This window comes from Mus pahari, chromosome 18 (assembly GCF_900095145.1).
Source record: "Mus pahari chromosome 18, PAHARI_EIJ_v1.1, whole genome shotgun sequence".
Classification (NCBI taxonomy): Eukaryota; Metazoa; Chordata; class Mammalia; order Rodentia; family Muridae; genus Mus; species Mus pahari.
In genome coordinates, this window is record NC_034607.1 from 46,781,943 (window position 1) to 46,802,108 (window position 20,166).

Below are 20,166 nucleotides of genomic sequence, written 5' to 3' on the forward strand. Positions count from 1 at the left end.
CAGTATTAAGAAAGCATACCAACACTAATGTATATTGGGGGAGAAAACTGTAAACTCAGGGAAAATGTATTTTTATTTCAACCACATGAGCAAACAAGATAGTTCTTTGTTTCTTCTTGTCCACTGAGAGATTAAACTGGGACCAAGAAACCTGGGATAGCTTCGGGACACCTCCTCTAAGCCATAGGAGGTGCTTGGTGACCTGGGTTTAAAGCTCTGGGCTCTGCTTAGACTCTTCTGCAGACTGATTTCTGCTCTAGGTGTCTGTGATGTTAGAAACAGCAGTGTGATGTAATGCTACAGGCATATACTCTGGAGATGGGGGAATCTTCGGTTCATGCTCTTCTACTTAGTCATGCTACTACTGGGAACTCTCAGAGCATCTCTCAGGTGATGATCAGACTGTAATAAAGGGGGGAACAATAACTTAAGAATGATGTAATCTATTAGGTAGCATTTTCTGGAGAAACAGAATAAATGCATTTACATATATACATGCATATACACAGAAGGAGAGAGAGAAAACTGCAGATTCAGAAAAATCTACATTTATTTCAACTACACAAGCAAACAATATCCCTCACTTTTCCTCATTTCTTTCTGTTCACTCAATAAATTGAGATTACAGTACCTGGAATAAGGAAACAAATATTTATTATAAATATTATTTTGCTTAGATTGACTTACATTAACGGAGCAGAAAATGGGCTCCTTAGACCATGACGGTAGTAACCACTGAGTGGCTGAGCCACGAAAACACTTCTCTAGTCATCTGTGTGTGTACACAGTACTCATGAGCTCTACCCTCAAAGCAAAATATTTTAAATGAGTTAAAACCTTTACATTTTTAATATCACCATAAGTGGAGCCTAGAATTAATCATATTAATCCATAATATTCTATCTTTGTTCCTGAAACCCTCATGGCCATATTTCAATGCAAAATACATTTAGTCCATTTTCAAATAGCCATAATCTTAACATTTTCAACATTCTTTGGAAATGCAACTCTAGAGTCTCTATATGTCTAATATAATTATTATAATCTAATTAATATGGGTTAATTCTGGAGACATCCTCATGGAGTCCTTCCTGTTGTTCCAGGCCAAAGTACAGGGCTTCTTTCTCTTGGGAGTAATATCTTTAACAAGAAAACCGTTGTCTGCAACTTCAAATATGTTCCTCACTGTTGGGTGGGAGACTCATGTTCCAGCTCCTCTCATGACATAGTAAAACCTTTGGGGAGAAAAAGCAGCCTTCTCTTTAAACTACAAACAAGCTTCATTGTCATCATAATTAGATTTGCATTCTTTATATGCTTTTTTGGTGAATAGTCATCACATGGGTGGTGTACTGTGGGCATCCTCTACAAATGGGCCAGGCACAGTAGGCATTTTAGGTAAGATACTGAACCTTACCAAGGAACTTAACAACCACCACATCTGTCATGTGCCAACTATCTGGTGGATAAATGGCAGGCATGACTGGTATAAACTGTCTCTTTCTTTCTTTCTTTCTTTCTTTCTTTCTTTCTTTCTTTCTTTCTTTCTTTCTTTCTTTCTTTCTTTCTTTCTTTCTTTCTTTCTTTTCCTTTACAGGAATTATTGAAGTGGACATTTCTGGTTTCTTTGGAGACTCAGTCGTGTCATGTGATATTTTTCTGGCTGCTGTCTTATGAGAGGATGTTTGCTGAGAACAAACACATGATGTTCTCCTGGAAGTTGTTTTTTTGTGAATGGGCAGTGATGTTTTGCTGGAGTGGATGCTTGAGGGGGTGTGTAATGTTTAGAAAGAGTATAAGCATGGTTATATATAAGCATGCCACAGAGAGTGAGAGGATGCTCTTGCGTTGGTTTGCCTTGCAACGCTTCAATGGTCTTTGCTGATCTTCGCTTGTCAGAACTTCATAGAGAGAAAAGCGCCAAAGAGCTTCGCATGGTGTTCCAGCTGCTTCTCGCCAGTTTGGCAGACTCATGCTGATTCAGAGAAGCCTCAAGTTTCTTCTGGATCAAGCTGCTGCTACTGATTGTGTTTGGGGTTTTGGACTTGACTGCTCATATTCTGGCAACAAATACTGTAATTGACCCAAAGAACTACTTCTAAATAGGACTACACTCCCCAATGTCTATTAAACTCTCTTTTCCTCTGGTAGGTGGACTAGAAGGGAGGTTGAAGGCTTTAAGAACCCTTATTAAAGTAGGTTTTGAAAAAATCTAAACCTACAAATTATAACTTAACTGGAAATTTCAAATGCAGGAAAATGAAAAGACAAACAAAATGAAACCCACAACCGTGGATGTTTTGACTAAAAACCTGCAGAATTTAATTTGTGTCAACATTTTCTGGATTACAAAAGAATTGATAGAGCTTGTGAAACAAGAGTGAAAAGGAAGTCTTTTTTAGCATTCTGGCAGGAGGATAATCTGGTTTATCAACCTTAGAAAACTGTTGCTTTTGGTAAAAGGAGACAACCAGGTTCCAGAGAAAAGGTCTTGGGTTGTTAGAGAGGAGTCCTGAGTTCAGGTCCCAAGATTTCCTTTGCTGAAGTATTTGGACAAGTACCTCATATCTCTGATTTTCCTTGTTGTTGTTGTTGTTGTTGTTGTTGTTGTTTTGTAAGGGAGGGATGATTTTTCTTAAGACAGGGTTTCTCTGTGTAGCCCAGAATTCACTTTGTAGATGAGGGTGACCTTGAACTATTTGTAGATCTACCTCATGAGTGCTGGGATTAAAGGCGTGTGTCACCACACCTGGCTTACATGTCAGCTTTCTTGATAGTGTGGTAGGCAAGCTTCTATCAGCAACTTCGTGAGTTCTTTTGTGTGTTTGCGATTGTGCGCTGCAAGCTTGAGTACGAGACAGTGTGTGTGAGTGTGCCCTGCATGTGGCACCCCGAGGTCAGAGGTCAATGTCAGCTGTCTTCCTCTCTTTGCCTTTCACCTTTTTTGAGACAAGGTCTTTTCCTGAGCCTGGAGCTTGTCATTTGACTTGCCAGGCTGGCCTGCTCTCCTGGGATCCTCCTGGTTCCAACTCCCCAGACTTGGGTCCCACGTCACCATGCCTGCTTTTACACAGATAAGAGGGATACAAACTCAGATACTCATGCTTGCATACAATCAAGCATACAATGCTCTACCCATTGCGCTATCTCCCCGGCCTCCCCAGAAAACAGCATTTACTGCAGTGCAGTAGTTAAATGCAGTGTTCTCAGAACTTAGATAAGGCTTAGTCTCAGGCTGATATGCTCAGGTGTGTGATTCTAGAAAAATTCAATCTTTCCATTTTCCATTATTTCATCACCCTTAAAACTGCTCCAAGGGTAATAACTCCTGAACAGGCTGTCCTGGAGGTTAAATACACTTGAACTGTTGATAGGTAGGAGCTGATGTAGTCAGGCACTCTGTGCCACATTTCTTCCAAAAATATTCAGACACCCAGGAAGGGAATCAAAGTCACAGTTTTACAGAGGGGAAAAAAGTTAAGTAAAATATTTGCATTCAGTTGTCCCAGTCCTGTGAGCACCTTGCTCTGATGCAGGCCAAGCCTCCATGAAGAAAAGAGGCCTCATCCGCTCTTTGTCAGCTCAAGGCTCGTAGAGTGTTTCACTCCCTAACATGCTGAGCTGGCATCACCGCCTGCCTTCTAGCTTCTGAGGGGCCACGGCATCTTGGGATGTTTCTAGTGTTTTATAGGGCTTGGGGTAGAAATGGCAGAAGTTGGCATAAACAAAGTGTTACTTACCAGCTTTCTATTTCTGGTGTTTTGTGAACATGTTATCAGCTTTGGAGCTTAGGAGCCTGTGACGTTTAAGTTTGCCCTAACGTCAACCTTCGTAGGACTCATGTTTGATTCAAGATGGATCTCTCTGCTAATGTGGCTCGCTTGACCTCAGAGTGCCCTTGTTGAATTCACAAATTGACAAAATTCTTCTCGTCTCTGAAAAAGAGTTTGTGTGCAGCCATTTGACACCAGTGAGCAAACAAAACAAGAACCAGAGGGTACCGGTTACACATGAAAAGAGATTAAATGGACTGAGTTCTCACAGCACGCTCAGCAGTGACTCACAGTCTTTATGCCCAATCATTGAATCTTCCCAACAGTCGCCTTAAATAGATTCTCTTTTAATCCCTATCCAACTGGGGAGAAAACCGAAGGACAGACAGAGTGAATGATTTGTTACCCAACTAGCTAATGGTGAGATTGAGATTTAATCTGTTGCAGCGTGGCACTAGAACAAGACAGGTTAGCTATACTTGCTCAATGGCACAAGATACATGTAATAGATTTTTATAGTTTTATTAAATATTGAACTCAGGAAAATTAAATCATAGCAGGCTGCAAATATAATTCAAACTTTTATTAAATGTCAGGATATTGGATCTTTGGATGCATTTTTACTTCTGGGCAATTGCCCAGGCTTGAAGCATATATTTAAGTATTTGCTGTCATGATTTTGCATTGATTTACAATTGCAAACCAGATTACATGGCGGGGAAGATTAAATTACTGACACAGTTTTGGGAGGAGACCTTTTGATCTTGGTGAACAAGTTCAAATGTGATGCGGTAACCAGCAGGTCTCTGTGACCTGTGTGTTTCCTTTAACGCACTGTTCTATCGGATGGCGTGTTGTCCGATTTAGATTGTCCAAAAGTAGGGGGTTATTCCTTATCTCTTAACCAGGTGCATTCCTACTGGAAATAAATGATCTTGGTACGTGAAGAGATATATGGATGCTATCAAAACTATTTTCTGCTTTGTTTAAAAAAAGTCTAAAATTGCTAACTATGCCAACTTCCCCCCCCCTAAAGTTCTCTAAAACATTATGAGTGGAAAGAAAGAACAACTTTGTTTTTTCATCAAAATAATGTCCAAGACAGCCGCCCTCCATGAAGTATCCTCATTACCATGTCTCTGCCCGCCTTGCTTTTGACTGCATCCTGTATCTCTTACATTAAAGCTAGATTCCAAATGGCTCTAACTCCTTGCCCATCACAGTTATGAGATCAAGCCTGGTAGGAACTATAGCAGCCTCTCCTTTGGAATTAGTGCTCATCCGGATCCAGTGACATGGGCCTGGTATGGTTCCTGACTTCTTGGTTGACAGGCTTGCAGCACCTGCCCACTGCTAATCAACTGCCCGATGCCTGACACCACAAAGGTACTGTCCCCATGAGTCTTCTGCTCCCTTTGAGCTGAAGTTCTGTGTATTCACAAACTGGGCTATGCTTGAATCTACTACGTCCTTTGAGGATTGTCCAAAGACTTTCCTATGTCTAAGGACCAAGGGAGAGTGCCTGACTGAATGCCTGGGCTTTCCAATGGAAACAGTCACAGGCGTGGGCTCCCAAGGCAGGCTAAAGGAACCTGGGCACTCATTGTTTTAAGAGAAGCCATTTAAGCATTACCAAATAAAGAAGAAATGCCAGACCCAAATGTGAAGTGGTAGGTTGTTGTTAAGAAGAAAGTGTAGTCAGGGTGCCAGATTGAAGCCGGCTCAAAAGAGCGAGCAGGGAGTCTGGAGTGCAAGTGGAACAGAGTGGAGCATGCAGAACAATGCAGGGCAGGTTGGGGAATGACTCCTGCAGGTTCTGTAATCCTTTAAGCAGCAGTGACTGGCACCTGTCAGCATGGACACAAGGCCTTCAGGTTTGCAGCTGGCCTGGCTTGTCCTCCATCTCCTTTTGCCTGTTTCTGCCCATCTTTTGCTGCCTGTTTCTGCCCGTCTTTTGCTGCCAAGACCTCAGCAAGCCTCTCGCCTGCTGGACCTTGTGGTCTGTTCCATTTCCAGTTTAATAGAATTGATGTTGCTCGGTGCTCCCAGGACACATGGCATTGCTCTGTTTGGCGCTGGCAGTGCCTTCAACAGAAGAGGTGGGGTGTGGTGGGGGGAAGGGAAGAGGACCTGCCAAGAAGCTAAGAAGCTATTTCCTTCAGCTGTGGTCCCACTGCGCCTCCTGCTTCTTGTGAGCGACAAGCCTGAAGGATTCTGAGTGGGATTTTTAAATTAAAATGTTTGATGTTTTCTATCACGGAACATAGGAGATCATCTCTAATTAAAGTCAGCAAGTGTTTATTGAACGCAGTGTTTAACAGCATCGCTTACCCCACCCCCAACCTTGTTATAAAAAAACATAGAAGTAAAATAATAATAATAATAATAATAATAATAATAAATAATATACAGTGAGGTTCCAGAGTTCAAGGACATTCAAGTCATTACTGTCTTCTCTTCCCCTCTCTTCTCTTTCTCTCTTTCAGTTCTATAGACTGAACACAAGGATTGGCGCATGCTAGGCAGTCATTGTGCCACTGAGTTTAATCCAGGTTACATTATGGCTTGAAATCATTTGATGCATATGGTAACGTAGCTAATGTTACACTCCATCTCAGAGCTTTCTGTATATCGTGACTCAGATGATGCCAGCTAAAACCAAACCGCACAAAGAATATTTATTTCAGTCGCACTCCAGGATCTGAACAGACTCTGATTTTTCAGCTTTGCTGAAGAATGACAAATTGGAACTGTGCATATTTAAGACATTTAAGGCGTACGACCTGACGTTTGGGTATGTATGTACATTACAGAGTGATCGCTACGGTCAAACTATTAACATATCTGTCACCTCGTAGAAGCTGCATTTCCTACTCTACCTGTAGTAAGAACATTTAAGAAAATTTTAGGGCTGTGACACAATATTGCTGAGTATAGTCACTCACCATGCCTAAAAGAAGCATGGTCACAATGGCTGGCATGGCAGCAGGGACAGAAAGCTGAGAGTCTCAGCATGAAACAGAGAGAGGAAGCTGGAAGTGGCATGACATTTTAAACCCTTAAAGCCAGCCTCCAGTGATGGACCTCCTCCCACAAGGCTACACATTCGGTACCTCCCCCAACCAGCACCGTCAACTGAGAACCAAGTATTCAAACATTTGAGACTATGGAGGATCTTCTCATTCAAACCACCATAGGGTTGTACCTTGGATTCCACACAGAGATGATATCAAGTCATATTTATTTTGCAGAGTCTGGCTTATCAACATAATGTGCCCAGCATCATCCACATGGAGACATCTAGCCTGACGGGATGACAGGGCATTTTAGTTATAATCCCAGTGCATTGGTTTGGACCCTGGGAATTCGTTTGAAGGTATGTAGATCATTAGCTGAGTGCCATGTGCCAACCATGACACCCAGACTAATGTTGGACATGTTTGTAGTTTTGGGGAAGTTCAGGTACATTCAATTATTCCATCTTTCTCCAGCTTAGCAATGAACCCCTTCCTTTTGTGTTGGAGTATGGACATCCACCTATATTGCTGCCCATTAAGACACTTTTATTTTGTCCACAGACCCTCACTACATTTTTCTTCTTGCCATCCTGAAACCATCTGTCTACTTTTGGTTTCATGGCATTTTCTACTTTCAGTGGCCAGCTCTTGCCAGGACTGGGTTTTTCTGAAGTATCAAGAGGTCACAAATAACAAGGTTTCTTTCTTTCTAAAGGCTTGGCAACATCCCAGTGTTTGTGTGTATGATCTCTCTGTGTCCTCTCTGTCTTGGTCTCTGTCTGTCTGTCTGTCTGTCTGTCTGTCTGTCTGTCTCTCTCTCTCTCTCTGTGTGTGTGTGTGTGTTCCTAAGGATCACCTAAGGAACTCTGCATGCTAGACAAGCACTCTACCTGTGAATTATACCCACACCCCTATGCCACATTTTAAAAACAATATAACTGCAAGTTGGGTCCGGCAGCACACGCCTGTGATGTGGGCATTCAGAAGGCTGAGGAGGAGTTCAAGGTCATTCTGGGCCAAGCGCTGAGACTCTCGCTCAACAAAACAAAAACAAACACTGAAAGAGTTATAACTTTACCTTCCTATGGATCTCTGAAATTCTAATTAGTAATAAAACCTTTCCTTTTCCTTTTTTTTTCTTTCCCACACATACTTGTGTTCTACCAAATCAGATGAAATAAAATAAACAGCTAGAAAATAAACAGCTCGTTTCTGGCTAGATGATTAACCCATAGATTGTTGAAAATGTTGAAGCAAATCATAGAAAAGTGCCCTCAGACTACCCGAAAGGGTTAACCTCATTTACTTTCTCCTACCAAAGGGCTCTGTTTAATTTTCATGTCCGCATGTCTGGTGTCCTTTGATGAAGTATGTCGTCTGCTCTTCAAAACTTCCCTGCTGGTAGAAGACATGCATTTATTTTTAAATACATTCATAATTTCTGCTCTATAGGAATAAACTATGCCTCCGGGAAAGATGCGCATTGCACGGATACACTTTGTGAAGGTAAACACACAGAGGCATTCTGCTTTCTGTTAATTAATGATAGCGGTGCCAAGCTTTTATAGGAAACCAATTTTCCTTTTGAACACCAGGGAGATCTTTGAGCCTAAGAAATGTTTCAATTTAGGAAAACCATAGCTCACCCAAAAGTGCAAACGTAGCAGGTGAATTAGGGTTGGTCTAGAAACTCAGATGCACGAATGCTCTGTAAGTACAAATGGACCCCTAGAAGTTTGTTCTTGAAACTACAGACAACTCCGGAAGTTGGAATTTGCTTCAGCATTTTCCGAGGAGTAGGAGTTGAGATGCATGGACTGGGGCTGTGGGGGGCTGTGGTGGCCTGGAACAGCCCACCAGGGTAGACCCTTGCCATGGGCACGCAAGGGCCTTGCTTGGCTGGTGAGGGGTCAGTGTTCTCTGTCTCCGATGAAAACGTGCCTGATCTTTTGGCAGAGTGGAAGTTTGGCATCCTCTTCTTATTCATTAGGAGGTTATTTATGAGACCCACTAACTGTGACGTGACCTCTTTGGTGGATTTAAAGCAATCCTGGGATGATGCTACTGGAGGCTGCTTTGCACATGCAAATGCTGCTTGTCAGCCGGAGTGTATGATGAGACAAGGTGAGAGAAGGATGTGAATGCCAAGTCTCCCTGCAAAGCTCAATAGAGGCATGCTTGGTGACCAAAGAAGAGTAGAAATCAATGTAACTTAAAGTGGAGGAAAAGGAGCAGGGCGGCGGTGGCGCACACCTTTAATTGCAGCACTTTGGAGGCGGAGGCGGGGGATCTTCGAGTTTGAGGCTGACCTGGGCGACTGAATGAATTCTAGGACGGCCAAGGCTACACAGAAAAAACAAACAAACAAACAAACAAAAAAAAAAAACAACCCTATCTCAAAAACAAAAAGAAAAAAACAAACCAAAACAAAGGTGAGGGAAGTGGTTTCTATTGAGTGAATAGTAGGGATAAATTCTGCATAGATAAACTGTGTCCACACAGGTACATACACAGTGGGGTTACATACTATACCATATATACGAATTACAGATTGGAAGGCTGAAGTTCATTGGGTGGAATGCTTGCCTCTCATGCCTTAGATATTTGATCCCTAGCACCAACCATGCTAACCTGGAGTTGTGGCTCAAGCTTGTAGTAGTTCCAACACTTGAAAGCGGAGGCAGGGAGATCAGCTCTTCAGAGTGTCGCCCTCTGCTGCATCCAATATGAAGGCAACCCTGAGATATATGAGACTCTGCCTCAAAAAAAAAAAAAAAAGTACAAATTGGAAACAACCTAGTAAAAGAGAGCAAGCACAAAGTATGACGTAGTTCCACCGTTGAGTATTATACAACTGTAAAAAAAACAGCTCGCAGCTTTGTAAGAGTGAAATACCCACCATAGATCCCGAAGACCAGCCATCCAGTATATTCCAACATGTACACATACATGCTATTTTGAAGCTGTGTGTGTGGACCAATGCTACCCATGGCAAACAAAACTGGCGAAGGTGAGTGCACCATCCCTTGGTCTTGGGATATTTCTGTATTAATGCAAAGATTGTAATTAGCTAAAGATAAATATATATACATAATTTATATATATATATATAAATATAAATATATATACATAGCTGTAGTTAAATATATACATATTTTAAAAAGAAGCTCAAATTATTTAAAAGTGTTTCAGCCAAGTTTCTCGGAGTAAGCCTGGGACTACACAGTAGCCAAAAAGAACATATCTGTAGCTGCCAAGGGTAGCTTGAGGCTACCAGGAGAATATTTCATAGGAGCGGATTTCTAGAGCAGGCACTAGCTTCTGAGACAGGGTGGGGCCACGAGTCTAAGTCAGTGGTTCTCAACCTTCATAATGCTACATGGTCGACCTCCAAAGGGGTGGAGACTCACAGGTTGAGACCCACTGGCCCGAGCACTCGCTGGCCTCACTGCCTGCCTATTCCATCAGCTGAAGGAGACTGCTCCCCCATACACAGTCACTCTTTTCTTCTTCAGAGTTTACAAAGCACTCTTCAAGTCTTGAGCAAGACAGGAAACCTGTGAGTGGCCCTTTTGTCCTCATTTTCAGGGAAGCTAATGGCCTTAGTTTATATGCTCCAGTGACACACACAGCTAGTGTTGAGCTGAGCAAGGACTCAGACGGGGAATCTATTCCCAGTGAGGCCATTAATCCCAGGTAAATCACTACTTTTCTAGGTCTTGGGTTCTTCAGCTAGAAAATAGGCTTGCAGCGGTTCCCTAGGCATGGGAGTTTAGAATTGTTTAAAGGAAAACAAGTGCCTTACACACCCTATTCCCAACTTTGTAACAGCGGCTCCACCCTCTAGAACACACAAGTTCGTGGCTCAGTGGAAGGGGGAAAGGATCTGTGTTGTGAAGCGACTTAAGGGACTGACTCTGTTCTTGCAGAACATCTGGAAAGGGCCAGGGAGAACACATCATGACACCCCTGTCATCCTTGTCAACGCTGTCATCCCTGATGTGGTCCTCTTCCTTGGGCGGTCCAGGCATGAAACCTTAACTTTCAGGACGGTGAGGGAAAACTACTTTCTTCCGACCTCAATCTTTCCAGACTCTTATGTAAGGGCTTGGCTTCAACGCAGAGTGAAAAGATGGTTCTGTGCTGTCCTAGTGGGTGCATAGTGTCTCTAAATAAACATGCTAAAAGATCAGATTCGCTGTGTCACTAGCAATGGGTCAGAGTAAAACAAGTCATCCTGACTCGTGACACAGCCACCCCCTTATTTTTTTTTAAATCTTTATGTGTGTATATGATGTGTGTGTGTGTACATGTGGGGGGTTACGTAAGGCGTGTGGGCAAGAGTATGCCCCTGATAGCATGTGGTGGTCAGAGGACAGCTTTGAGTCTCAGTCTTTGCCATCTACTTTGCTTGAGACTGGTCCCTTACTATTTGCTGCTGTGTGAGCTACGTTCGCTGGCCTGTGAGCTTCTGGGGAGTCTCCTGTCTTTGCCCATTTCACTGTAGAAGTGCTGGGATTGCAGACAGACACTATTGTGGAGAGCTTTCCACAGGTTCTGGGGAATCCAAACCCAGGTGTTCGTGCTCGTGTGGCGAGCACTTTATCCACCTAACCATCTTCCTAGCCCCACAACTGCCACACTATTAATAGCATCTGCCAAGCAATGGAGCCTGAATCCCTGGCTAATCAACAAGGCTTAAAACATCTATTGCTACAGGGCTATGCTTTAAAGTGTAGTTCTTGTTAGTATTCTGATATATTGTGGAAAATAAACCAGAAGATGACTTCCACTGGAAAGGAAACTCATACTCACAGATCCTGAGAGGAGAAGGAGGGAACAGCCCATGTGGGCTCCAGGAAAGAGTCCATGCCAGTTGGGAACCTGAAGAAGGAAGCAATAGGAGATGCAGGCCTGAGTCTTCTTTTGGAAGAGTTTTTCCTTCAGAAAGGAATGGGTAAATGAGGTAAGTAGGCTTAGGGATAGCTAATTTGAACCTTCTAGAAGGTTCTAGCTTTAGTGTATTTTGCCAGTTCAGAGAAGTGCTATCTCTCAGGGCATATACCTTCTCTCTTTCAAAAGGCCTAAGTTAATCCTTTTCAAGAAATCTATCAATAATCTATGTGTCTATGTATCTATCTGTCTATCTTCTTTTTCTTCATTATCACCATCTATTTACCTATCTATCATCATCTATTATCTTTCTCTCTCTCTCTCTCTCCTTCTATCTATCTATCTATCTATCTATCTATCTATCTATCTATCTATCTATCTATGTGTCTATGTATCTATCATCTATCTTCTTCATCATCATCATCATCAATTTATTTAACTGTTGTACTGGATAGCTTTGTGTCAACTTGACACAGCTGGAGTTATCACAGAGAAAGGAGCTTCAGTTGGGAAAATGCCTCCATGAGATCCAGCTGTAAGGCATTTTCTCAATTAGTGATCAAGGGGGGAGGTTCCCTTGTGGGTGGTGCCATCTCTGGGCTGGTAGTCTTGGGTTCTATAAGAGAGTGGACTGAGCAAGCCAGGGGAAGCAAGCCAGTAAAGAACATCCCTCCATGGCTTCTGCATCAGCTCCTGCTCTCTGACCCGCTTGAGTTCCAGTCCTGCATCCTTTGGTGATGAACAGCAGTATGGAAATGTAAGCCAAATAAACCCTTTCCTCCCCAACTTGCTTCTTGGTCATGACGTTTGTGCAGGAATAGAAACCCTGACTAAGACAACTGTCTTCATCTATCATGTATATATACACACTCGTGAAGTGTGTGTGTGTGTGTGTGTGTGTACATATCTGTCTATCATCTATATATCTGTTGTGTCTGTGTATGTTTTGTGGTATGGTTGCCTATGTGTGTGGAAGTGAGGGAACAACTTTCAAGAGTCAATACTTTCTTCAACCTTGTGGGTCTTGGGGATTGAACTCAGCTCACCACGTTGGGCAGCGAGCATCTTCACCTTCACCTGCCGAGCCCTCTCGTGGGCTCCCACCTTGTCTAACTAGAACTGACTTCTTTCTTCATGGCTCATTCCTTCCTCCCACAGCTGCTCTTCCACCAGACCTGCTCAGGTCTCTCCACATGGTGTCTGATGGGGAGTCCTTTTATAACATTATTAAAAACAGAAGCCCAGTTCCAGAGCAAAGAGCCCACACACTTCACTGGACGCTTCCTCCCCTTGCTGTGTTAACACTTTTCCCTTTCATTCCCATGCTACAAACTCCGCCCCCCCCCCCCCCGCCCCGCCCCTCCCCCCCCCCGCCCCGCCCGGCCCGTCCCGGCCCCGCCCCGCCCTGCCCTGCCCCGCCCCGCCCCCTATTGTTATTTTTCCCATGGTCCTCTACATTCATCTAGATTTATTTGCTTTCCCCTTTTATTTTTACCTGTTAACCTCTACATCTTCTCCTCTCCAATACAGCTGCTTACTCAGTGTAGATAGATCTACCTGTCTGTAACTCAAAAGAAAAAAAAAAAAAGTGTTCTTTTGTAGCGTCCCTGCTTGTGGACGTTGTACATCGTGGTGCGCACTAGGCTCCGCACCACGATGTACAACGTCCACAAGCAGCTTCACTTTTATTTTTACCTGTTAACCTCTACATCTTCTCCTCTCCAATACAGCTGCTTACTCAGTGTAGATAGATCTACCTGTCTGTAACTCAAAAGAAAAAAAAAAAAAGTGAGTTCTTTTGTAGCGTCCAGAAGCAAAAGCCAAAGGCACTGTCTGTGGTCTTGGCAACTTGGGTTCAGGTAACCAAGGCAATTGCTACACATGCTTTATTCTGTAAATGTCAGGTAAAAATCCATTCTGATAGCATTCCGTGTGTTGGAAGGGAAAGACAACATCACTGCTGTATGATACTGGGAACGCCTCAGGGTTCTGGATGAACACTAAGACCTCCTTAGACTGATCATGCCTAAGAATGTTATAGGCATAATAATCCACACTCGGACTTCTTTGTTGCATTCTGGAGAATCTGCTCCAATAATTCTCAAACCCTTCCTGTCCTTGGATGGCACATGGAGCAGCGCCTTGGGCGGTAGAGGGAAAGTGCTCAAGTAACATAGTGCCTGAAGAAAAGGGGTGTGTGCACTCATGCTAGAAGCACAGGAGATCTCGCAGACACTCACCAGCTCTGAGATACAGTGTATACCCTTTGTGTTAAGGATTTCAATTTTGGAATCTCTTGCAATTCATTCAGTACACTGAGGGATCATGGAGGAGGGGAGGGCGTGGCGAGCTGGGATGGGGTGGGGTGGTCCTGTCTGAAAATAAAAGCCGCTTAATAGCCAGGTTCGTTTCTAAAGCTGCCACAACAAATTACTAGAAACTTAGTCACTTAATACAAGTTATCACATTGTACTTCTATAGATCAGAAGACCAAAATTAGGCCCTTTGGGGTGAAGGCAAGGGATTTCAGATGGGTTCCCTCTGGAGACCTGGGGAAAATGGGTTCTGTGTTTCTTCTGCCTTCTGGAGGTTAGCCTGCATTCTGTATCTCATGCTGGCTTCTTCCTTCAAGGCCACTGACACTGTGTCCCTCTGTCTGTCTCTCCATTGTCACTCTGCTCTCTTTTCCAGATTATGGCAGGAAAAAATCCCATGATTATGATTGCACATTAATTAGATCAGATATATGTATATAATTCAGGAAATCTCTCATTTCAACAAAATCCTGAACTTTTAGTTTTACCGCTTAAAGTGCATGCATGTGCATATGCATGTTCATATATGTGTGAGTCCATTTATGTGTTGCACGGTGTCAGGGTTGGGGGTCAGGGATTGAGATACACCCAGAGGTCAACTTCAGCTGTTTCTCCATCAATCCCCACACTGTGTTTTAAGACCGTATCTCTCACAGTCTAGGGATCACCGTCGCAGCTAGGCTAGCAGCCAGCAAGCCCCAGGGGTCCTCTTGCCTCTAGCTTTCTGATACTGAGACTACACACGTGGGCCACCACACCCAGCATTTTAACGTGGCCCTAAGATCGAACTCTGATCCTCGTGCTTGGGCAGCAAGCATTTTACTGACCAAGTTATTGTCATGTAAGGGAACATGTTCTTGGATCATGGAGGAGACTGGCAATTACTGGATCCCCACCTCAGCTGATATTTTAACTGAAGCACAAGGTTTTTAAATTAGACCTGACTTTTCTATCTCCTTAGGAGCTAATAACTCTCCATAGACTTTTTTTTTAAGCTGTCTGATTGATTGGACATCAAATCAGTTTATAGGCAAACAATAATGCTAGCAATGTCTTAATCTTTTGTTATTCAAATTATAATCTTATTTGCTATACCATAAGCTTGGCACCATTTTCTCTATGCCTCTTCTTCAAACATGCATGGGTTTCCTCTACCTTAAGAGACCGGGATTTAAAACCCAGATACTAATGCACATGCCAGCAAGATTCTGCTGAAGGGACCCTGATATAGCAGCCACTTGTGAGGCTATGCCAGTGCCTGGCAAACACAGAAGTGGATGCTCACAGCCAGCTATTGGATGGAACACAGGGCCCCCAATGGAGGAGCTAGAGAAAGTACCCAAGGAGTTGTAGGGGGTTGCAACCCTGTAGGTGCAACATCAATATGAACTAACCAGTACCCCCTGAGCTCGAGTCTCTAGCTGCATATGTAGCAGAAGATGGCCTCATCAGCCATCATTGGGAAGAGAGGCCCCTTGATCTTGTAAACTTTATATGACCCAGCACAGGGGAAGGCCAGGGCCAAGTAGTGGGAGTGGGTGGGTAAGGGAGCAGGGGTGGCGGTGGGGTATAGGGAACTTTCGGGATAGCATTTGAAATGTAAATAAAGAAAATAATAATAAATAAAAAATGGAAAAAAAGAAAAAAGAACATAACAATAAAATAAAAAAAATAAAAGTAGAAAAAAAAAAAGAGAGAGAGAGAGAGAGACCAGGATTTAGCTCAGTGATAGAATGCTTATACACAAAACACGATAGCCTGGCTTTGGTCCTAAACATTGAAGAAAACAGACAAACAACAAACAACATGAAAGAAAAATTCACAAAATGGCCTTTACTTTTTCTGTCCTTTGAAGCTGGACAAGGCTTCCTCTGCCTTCACTGTTGGAGTTCCAACACATGCTACCTACATTTTTTCCCTCACGTTTTATTTACCCCTCAGAACCCAAAGGCTTAATATCTGTTTTAGTCTCTTTTCCACTGGCTACTGGGCGAGCACTCATGCAACTCTTTCAGTTCACCTTGAAGTCCCGCATCCGTGGTTCCCGTGGCTCTCCCGACTCCCCACACCCGATTTCTTGTTCTTCCTCTGTCTCTCGTGGACACCATCCAGTGAACATTTTAGACATCCTTCTGCCCTCTAAGTCTCAATGGGCAGGTCCTCAGTCTTGTAGGCTGTTCTCCTGCCTGGCTTGTTTGCCTACCCGTCGACATCACTCTACCTTTCCATCAAGAGAGCTCTATCATTGCTTTAGCTATCTTGGCCTAAGCATCGGATCTTCAGTGTTCACCTGACTCCTTTCCCCTTTGATTGACTTACCCAGTGTTGTCTCCTGAGTCACAATGTCTGTGTCACCTCTTCTTTTGCGTCTGTGCTGTCCTTATGAGTCCTCTTACTCATGCCCGAATGTCTCCGGGTACACTGTTATCATTTTCGTTGTCACCAAGGCTACAGTAAGCATCTTCTTTCCTTTTTCTGTAGACGGTGGTGCAACTCTTTCCCCCATTGCTTAATATCTCGATGGCATTTTAAGGACCATGGGGTTCTGAATCAACCTGTTGCTGTTTTATTCAAGATTCTTCACCAAAAGTCCTCCATCCTCACTGTACCATGGTGCCCACTGACCATGAATGAAATGCTTCTTCCTCGCCACCAAGGTGCTCCCATTCACCTGTGGCCCAGCAGCACGTCTGTTCATGGCTTCTCCATCCTCGTGACACATTGCCATTGCCTGAGAAATATTGAGCAGCAAAGAACTTCTGCAATGCCAAACCATCGCAGTCACTCGAACCCCCGCTCCTTCTGCTGTGTCCTCAACTCTTTTGACCATTCCTACAGGTGACAATGCTGTACACGCCTATGACAGTCTTTCCATTTATCTAGCAGATCTTTTTCCTTCTTGATTGCATATGTGAGATGAGAGATTAGGGAACAGACTAGCAACCAGTGATCCATTTGGCTTGGGCTATGCTCACCTATCTTCTAATAATGTATCAAGCACTACTGCCTGCAAGTACTATGTATACATACCTCTGAATATGGAGGGTATGAGAGTAGATCTGGCACAGACTGGATTGGAGTACAAGGCAAAACTGTGTCTTTCAGTAAACTTTTAAAGAAAACCCTCTTTTTGCTATCTAATACATATTAACATCAGATGGATGAAGGAAAGAATCACTCACAGTGAGCAAATGTTGCTATGATCGAAGCTGACAGTCAAAATAGAGAACCACTTGCTTACACCCGTAGCACCCAAGCTCTGGCCTCTTGTGCATCCTACGAAAAGAAGCCTTGCGTGTCTCCATATATGCGGCCCACCATTCTCTTGCAGTTTATTTTGTTCTGTCGCTTCCCTTGAATGAAGTCTCCTCACTATTTTGTAATCTGTGTGGCCTTTGATCTCTCTTTGAACCCCTGGCCCAGATCCTGACTGGTGCCAACACACCAACCATGCCCAGCTTGAAAACAAAGCAGAACAAAACAAGACAAAAAAAAAAAAAAAAAAAAAAAAAAAAAAAAAAAAACCACCGAAGCCTCCGTTTCTTTTGTGTTTTATTTTCCTCATTAGTCATTCCAGTTAGTGAGCACACACAGGCCACGCCTCATCAAAACATACTGTACCTTATTTCCACGGCACCCCCTCCCCACTTATTCTTCTCCTGAACAAAAACCGCTCTGTTCACATTTTTCTCCCTCCTTCTAGTCTTCCTCAGATCTACTACAGGCAAGCTCACACCCCACCACCGTGGAAACTCTTACAGTTAAGCTTCCGGTGACGTCTGCACTGCCAAGCCCCACTCTGAAGTCCCAGCTCTTGTCTTATTCAAGTCACAGTCACTGACTTCAGGGCTGATGAATCCCTCCTGTCTGAAACACGTGCTTCTCTTGGCTCCCGGGACTCTGATCTCTTGCATCTTTTTGGCCATGTCCTTTTGCCTCCTTGTGCTTCCCCTAGACTCCAATAGATGGTGATTTTCCTTGTCTCAGCCCTTGACCTTTCCCGTCAAGGCTTACTCTCTGGCTGACATCATGCAGTCTCATGGTTGAAGCCTCATCTATATTTGGATTCTCTTGGTTCCAAGTTTCTATCTTTAGCCTGAACGTCTTCCTTTAACTCTATGCCTGCACATCCCATGGCTTGCTTACCGTTGGTACCTCGCAGCTAGTAGAATGCATAGTGCACTCTGTCTGAGCTCCTAATGTGCTCCATACTTCCACTCCCCTCCAGCAGCCTGAGCTTTGTCTGCTGACTCTATTGTCACCCTTCCCTTTTGTTGTCACATTGGAAATTCTTTTGGTTTCACTTTCAAGACCTCCCCAGAAACCACAGGCTTGTCACCATCTGACAGGCTACCTCTATCATGGTCTAAAACCTGTCACTTGCCTATGAATTAGACAAACAGCCTGCACAAGTACAGGCCCCGAAGTCCTACCATGCAGACTGGACCCAGTGGAGAACGACCTGAGCAAGGTGCTCAACTCTGCTTCTCCAGGTTCCTTACTGGGAAGACTGGGATCCTAACAACAATGCTGCTACTACGACTAGAAGTTGTGGGAAGTATTAAAGGAAAAAAACAACCCACATATAAAATATTGCCAGCCCCTCTCAAATAGCATGTGACCAATACATACTAAGTATTATCTATAATCTTATTAAAAACTCCATGACAGCGGATGAAAGGTAGTCAGCAAAATCAGAGAAGTTATGGGAATAACTATCCTGCTGAGCATAAACCAAGAAGAACTTTCCATATCCAAACCTAAGACTGGTGTGGTGGTGTGTGCCAACAATCTCGGGTGCTTTGGAGGCAGAGGGAAGAGGACCAAGATTTCAAGGCCTTCTTCAGACAATAGTGAGCTCAAGGCCAGCCTGGGCCGCATCAGGTGCTATGTCAAAAATCTAAACATGAATGAATAAATAAATAAATAAATAAATAAATAAATAAATAAATAAATACCCAGGCCCATGCTGAATCTGGATAGAGAGTGTTTGCATCAGTTACTCTGACCTGTGCCTGTTGCTTGGTCCATTGCACCTTGGAGTAGCTTTTCTCTGTCTTACAGTTTTGCTAAGAGTCCTGGATCCTGTAGTACCTGGTATTATCATGTCGCTTTCCTCAGCTTTAAGAACAATTTCTTCCCCAGACCTCCTTCCAGATCCCAGGAATCACAGATGGCCGTAATCTCAATCCTGGCTCTATTCTTGGTCAATCCCCCAATAACTCTTAAGGATTCCATATCTGGTTTACTGTTGCTGCTACCAATGATCCCATTTGAAAGTGAGCCCAGCTGGGCATCAGGTCCTCTGCCTATATCCTGGAGCTTCCGGGGTTAGTGTTTTATGGGGTTCTTGAGCGTGCAAACAAGCGGGTCTCTGACGCTTGTGCTTTTTCTTGGGCTCTCTTCCTTCTGTTGGTTTGCCTTGTCCCACTTTAGGGCATCTTATATTTGTTTCATCTTATTATATTTTATTTTGTTATATTAAGAAATGAGTGAATGAATGAATGAGTGAATGAATGAAAACTTAGCATAAAGTTAGCAACTGAACTGTCACTTATACCTGCTGGGGGCAGGGAAGAGAAAATCAGTTTTCTCCAACAGAGTAACAATGGGTGTATCAACCATTCCAGAACAGGCCTCACGTTCAGGGGTGGCTGACCAGCACATAATTGGACTCCACAATTATTGTGTGTGTGTGTGTGTGTGTGTGTGTGTGTGTGTTCTTTTGTTTGTGTGTTCTTTTATTTGGTTATGTTTTGGCAGGTCTTTTTTTTCTTTTGTGGTATGATTTTACCTTGTTTTCTTGGTTTTGAGGGGCTCTGCTGTGTTGAGTTTACGTTTGTTTTTTGAAAAAGGACTTAAAATTGGGTGGGTAAGGAGGGGGAGGATCTAGAGGGACAGGTGAAGTGAAGAATATGGTCAAAATGTATTGAAATTTTAAAATTATTTTAAATAATAAGATATGATTAAAGCTACATTAAAAATGAGTCCTATAAATCTAATTTCATGCAGCCATGAATACCATTTTAAATTCTCATTTTATTGGGAAAAAGAAAGCTGCCAGGTGTGGTGACGCATGCCTTTAATCCCAGCACTCGGGAGGCAGAGGCAGGTGGATTTCTGAGTTCAAGGCCAGCCTGGTCTACAGAGTGAGTTCCAGGACAGCCA